The sequence below is a fragment of the Lepisma saccharinum genome, unplaced genomic scaffold (genome assembly GCF_977018435.1).
Source record: "Lepisma saccharinum unplaced genomic scaffold, izLepSacc3.1 HAP1_SCAFFOLD_405, whole genome shotgun sequence".
Classification (NCBI taxonomy): Eukaryota; Metazoa; Arthropoda; class Insecta; order Zygentoma; family Lepismatidae; genus Lepisma; species Lepisma saccharinum.
In genome coordinates, this window is record NW_028143109.1 from 120,201 (window position 1) to 126,475 (window position 6,275).

Genomic DNA, 6,275 nt, shown 5'->3' on the forward strand with positions numbered 1-6,275 from the left:
CGAATCAAGCACGACAAGATGCTTTCTAACATTACGTACGATGTGTCTGCAGGAGATTATCTTTACATGGAACTCCTCGGAGATTACGACAAACTTATTCCTCTCTTCGTAGAATTACGAATCGTCTATCCTATTATAAATAACCGTTAACCAAAAATGCCTAACGACATTTTCGGCAACACCAAGCGTGTAGACCACGCAGAAGAGATTCTCATGTTGGACATTCTAGTTAAGAAGTTGAGGACCGATTTGATCGCTTTGCAGGAAACCTTAAACAAAAGTTTAGAGTCGGAAATCGCTACGCTCCAAACGCAATGTCTCGACCCCATTCTGAAAATCGATTCCGAACTGAAGACGCTGATAAAAAATTATGTCGACGTACCTTCTTACGACAACGTTCAAAATATACAGTTGAGCGTGGATTCGCTTCAAAATGATTTGGCCAAATTACAGCAATTTCAATCGAAAAATGAAGATTTGGAAAAATTGAAACTCGAAATCGAAGAACGAACTTCCGCAATAGAAAAGAATTTCTCTGAACTTCAAACCGTCGTGAACGATATAGACGCAGAACGCTTGCATGTCGTCGTTTCCAAATTACAAGAAGAATTCACCGGCACGTTGGAAGAAATCAAATCCAAGTTACAGACTTTGGAAGATACCATGACGAACCTACCATCGTCGGACGAACTGCAGGTCATCGGTAAAAGCGTCGCGAACATAAAAATTCAATTGGAGGCGTATCAAGATTTCGAACACATTCAAACCACCATCGCTACGCTTCAGGCGTCACTGGAGTTGATCAACGAAGAAATTAAAAATATTCACGCTGAAGCGAGAGCGTTGACGAGCATTCAAGACACGTTGAGCACGGTTCAGCAGAAGATCGAATATTTAGAAAATTTGAACGTCGAATTCAATCCCGCTCATTTTCATCACGTACTGGACAACATACAGGGTGACTTGGAATCGTTACGGACGAGCGTACCTTCGAGCGAAGATTTGGAAAAATTGAAAACGGCGGTGACGGCACTATCCGAATCGAGCGACATCAAAAGTTCATTGAGCGATCTCGAGAGTAGGGTGGCCAATCTCCCCACCTCCAAAGAATTGCACGCTTTGAAAAGAAACATATCTCGAATGCTGAAACGACTAGAAACGGAAACGGCGAACGTGGAACAGATTCGAGACGAAATTAGTTCGCTGGTGTCGACGCTGCCCACTTCGCAGAGCGTCGCCGACCTTCACACGCAGTTTACAGAGATGCGAAGCATCGTGAACGATCTTACTGAGAAGAGCTCGAAATTGAATCAAGTCGAGAACCTTCAGAACATCGTCGTCAACATCAGAGATCAAGTCGGAGTGCTGGAATCCACGCAGGAATCGACGTTGGCTTCTTTCGGTGCCAAGTTACAAGAACTCAACGAAAACTACAAGCAGTTGAACGTGGAAGTGAAAATCAAACCGTCGTTGTCTGCCGTAACGGATACCATAGTCGAGCATTTGCTGCCCATCGAAAATAAACTCGGACACGTTCACAGTAATCTGCTCGGCGTCGACACTAAATTCGCTAAACTGCATTCTCTGCAAGCCATCGAAATCAACAGCGTACCCAATCAACAGAGAATCTCCACGTTCGTTGAAGGTAACAAACTGTACATGTTACATCCTTATCATCCGTACTACAAGTTTCTCCTCGATGGCACGATTCAGATAAACGAATTTTCGTACTGGTCTCACGGTAGAAAAGCTAGCGTTCCTACCATGACTTTGATATCGAATCGTGGTGTCCAGAAAGCAGGAAACATTCCTCTGGCACGTTGGAACGAAACGCGCAACATATATGAAATACACGAAGACGAAGATCTTACCGTTTTCGACGTGAGTGCCGGCGATAAGCTGATCATTCAGAACACGAGCGAGGTACCACCCTCTTTGAATCCCATCACGCTTGTGCTTCTCTTGAAACGTAATCTCTAAAAAAAATGTCTAGGCAAGCCATCGTCGAAGAATTGCATAAACCTGCACGCCGCAACTACGAACGTTTGGCTGTGGTAACCAAGGGCATCGACGACCTCTGGCAAAGTGACCTCGTGGAGATGAGTAGCGGCAATTTGAAAAACGTACATAAATTGAACAAGAGCAACAAGTACCTCCTCACCGTCATAGACACATTTTCGAAATTCGCATGGGCTCTACCTTTGAAGGCGAAAACGGGAACATGCGTCACGGAAGCATTCAAGACAATTTTTCGCGAAAGCGGTGGCAGACGACCACGGTTTCTGCAAACAGACAAGGGGAAGGAATTTTACAACGCTGTATTCCAAAAGTTTATTCAAAAACATGACATTCAACATTATTCGACCTTCACTCACATCAAAGCCAGCATCGTGGAAAGATTCAATCGAACCTTGAAAACTCACATGTGGAAACAATTCACGCTTCGGGGAAATTACAAATGGGTCGACATCCTGCCGGAACTCGTCGACACCTATAATGATACGGTACACAGAACGATAGGCATGAAGCCAGCCGACGTTAACAAGTCTGACGAGCAGCGTTTAATTTCTGCAGTTTACTGTCCAAAGTACACACCCACGACAAAAAAAGCTAAATACAAAATTGGAGACCGGGTGAGGATCAGCAAATTCAAACGCACCTTCGAGAAGGGATTCACAAAAAATTGGAGCACGGAACTTTTTACCGTGGTTCGAGTTCTACCCGGAAACCGACACACGTATATAATAAAAGATAGTAGCGGCGAGATTTTGAAAGGAAGATTTTACGAAGAGGAACTCTCTAAAACGAAACACCCCGACACGTACCTCATCGAGAAAGTATTGCGTAGGAAAGGTGACAAACTTTTGGTCAAATGGCTGGGACTTCCGGAAAAGAGTTGGATCGACGCGAAAGAAGTGATCTTGTGAGTACGTGGAACGTGGTGAAGCGTCTACCGGATCCGGAAAGTCAAACGAGAAAAAAAAAAGAACGGCGAGTTGCTTCCCGACAGCATCCGCTGTCTGATCGTAGGTCCTTCGGGGTGTGGGAAAACGACACTGCTCGTGGACAATTTTCTCCTCGCACCGAATTGGTTAGATTGGAAGAACAGGCACCTGTACGTGTTCTCGAAAAGTTTGGAGCAATCCAAATACCAGCAACTGATGAAAGTGTACGATGGTCTGGACATTGCAACGTTCGCTTCGGAAATAAAACCACTCGACGATTGTCGTGAAAATTCAGTCGTCGTGTTCGACGACGCCATCCTGGAAAATCAAAATGAAATTCGCAACTTTTTCACGCAAGGTCGTCACAAAGGAATGGATTGCTTCTACCTAGCTCAAACGTTTTCCAAAATTCCAAAACAGTTAGTACGCGACAACGCTAATTTCATATGTTTGTTTCGTCAAGATCACACCAACCTCAAGCACGCGTACGATGACTACGTAGGCGGAGACATGAACTACAATCAATTTTCGGAACGCTGCTGCTCTACTTGCTGGAACGGTGACGATTTCGGATTCGCGACGATCGACATGACGAGGAAACCCAACGACGGAAAATACAGAAACAAAATCAACGACTTTCTAAACGTTGCAACGTTGTGAGAAACGACGTATATAAATAAACGTTATGACGAAACGAAAAATCGAAGACGAAAATCTCAAGCTTCGCGATTACCTCGCGAAACGCTTCAAAGGTTGGAAATCCGAGAATCGCGGATTCTACGAAGAGAAGAAACGTCAGGATCAACCTGTGATCGATGCCATCAGCGGTCTAGGTAAAGAAATTAAAAGTGTCACGGAACAAAATAAAAATGTGATCAACGAACTCGTACCGCTCGCAGCTAAAAGTTACGCTGTACCCACGCCCATTTCGAGCATTCCTTCGACGCCGTTCGAACTGAAGGATGCACCGGCACGACGTCGAGCCATAGGCAGCACGTCGTCATCTTCGGATAAGATCGAGTTGGGACCTTTGGCACGAGACTACCTGAGTACGGGGAAATTCGACAAGGATGAAGTGTTCGGATTGTATCCTAGCATGGAAACCAACGAAGGCGGTGGTGTAGTGTGGAAGATTGGGAAATCGAAGGTGACCTTCGAAGGCAACGACATTAAAGTTAATTTAGGCGAGAAGGATAGTTGGACCAGGTATCCGGGCACGGTGGGACTGTGGGAACTCGTTGCCAAAAAGCAGCCGAAAGATTACACCGACGAAGATTACCAGAGTTACAAGGAAATTTTGATCATGACGGATGCCTTGTACCAGAACAACGATGCCTCGCAGAATAGGGTGAAATCGAGCAGCGGCGAGAAGTACAGGAATCTCATCAAACCGATTTGGAACCAGGTCAAAACAGGCAGCGGCATCAAACGCTACAACACGTTACCCAAAGAATTCGTTTGGGTGGACGACGTGAGGAAGCTCGTGGACCGATTGTTGGTGATAGCCGGCGAAGAGAATGCAGGCAACCGTAATTTCTACAACGAGAAGGTTGGCATCGTGGACATGATCAGCACGAAACTTTCCAAATTCATCGTGAACGACGACAAGGGCATAGGTTACCTGATCAAAATCATCAACACGCTACCTCCGAGATTCTGGAACGTGGCCGAGGGAAAAGGACTCGTGAACGACATCATCAACAAGTTACCTTTCGAGATGCATTTACCTGGCTACCAGTACTGCGGACCGGGTACCAAACTCGAGAAAAGATTGGAGAGAGGAGACAAGGGTGTGAATCCGTTGGACGCCGCATGCAAAGATCACGACATCGCTTACAACACCACGCAGACGGATCTGGATGCACGTCACGAAGCAGACAGAAAGTTAGAGCACGCAGCTTTCGAAAGGTTCGTGAGCAGAGACGCATCGCTGGGTGAACGGGTCGCCGCACTGGGTACCACCATCGCCATGAACACAAAACAAAAATTGGGGTGGGGTATATAAATAACATACAGTAAAAAAAACAACATGGCTTGCATAACTGATTTGCCGCACGAACTACTATCTAAAATATTCAAAAAGGTAGTTAACGGAGATGTTAATAAACTTGTGATCATAGCTAAAACGACGCCGGCATTTCACATGGGATGCGAAATAGTTCTCAAGGACCATCGTCGGGAGATCAGCGGCCTGAGGTGCGGTGATCTCAACATTCTGCTTTTGGCTGCAGGGGAAAAATTAAACGATAGGTTAGATGAATTGCACGAGGCAAGGCAGGGAAGAAGACGGTACACAGTAGATTGGCGCAAGTCTAAGCAGGAGACGGAAGATATCATTACGCACATCATCGCGTTTTCCGAAGCACGGACTTTCTTCCTCTGTTAAAAAAATAATAATATATATACGTGTCAAAAAAAAAAAAACTTGATATATATATAACACACATCGTGAAAAAAAATAATCTTCGGTATATATAAATAACACACATCGTGAAAAAACAATTAAATTTCTCTCTAACACTCTGAAATTTTTTTTGATATGACGACTGAAAAAATGAGTGATCTCCAAGCATTAAAACAAATGCTAAATTTGTCAGTCGAGTATGTAAAATTTCGGAAATTGGAAGTCGACAAACCTTACACGATAACTTTCGGTTCAATCGTTTCTACCCAGTATGGTCCCAAGGTACGCCTGTTGCTCAACGCACAATACAGTCTATTTTTACCAGATCGATACGCTAACATGTTATCCGACGAGAAGCTATCTATTTTAATCGAGAACAAAACTCGAATCGTGTACAAGGGGACAAAAGAACTTCTTGGCAAGAAAACGAAGCACGTAATAGAATTTGTGTAACGACTGCGAGGCCTTGAAAAAAATCTCAGAACATTTATATATAAATAACATACCGTAAAAAAAAAACTACACAAGAAAAAATCTCATAATATATATATAAATAACATACCGTGAAAATAACACATAGAGCATCAACATGAAGCCCAAGGGTGTCGTGTACCAGATACCATACTCCAATCTTAAAAATCTAGGTGCCCTCGATGGGTTACTCACCAAGAAACAACGCGAGAAGAAACGTTCTTGCTTGAGCAAAGGACACGGAATGAAATTACTTCTCAGCACACCTCAATTGAGACGCTTGCAGCGTTCGCGGAAACAGCAAAAGATCGGAGGTTTCATATTCAGCATCCCGGCCATCCTAGCAGCATTGGGGGCCGTTGGAAGTTTGGCTGGCGGAAGTGCCGCCATCGCGAAAACCGTCATCGACTCGAAGAAGAACAAGGCGGAATTGGAAGAACAGAAACGTCACAACC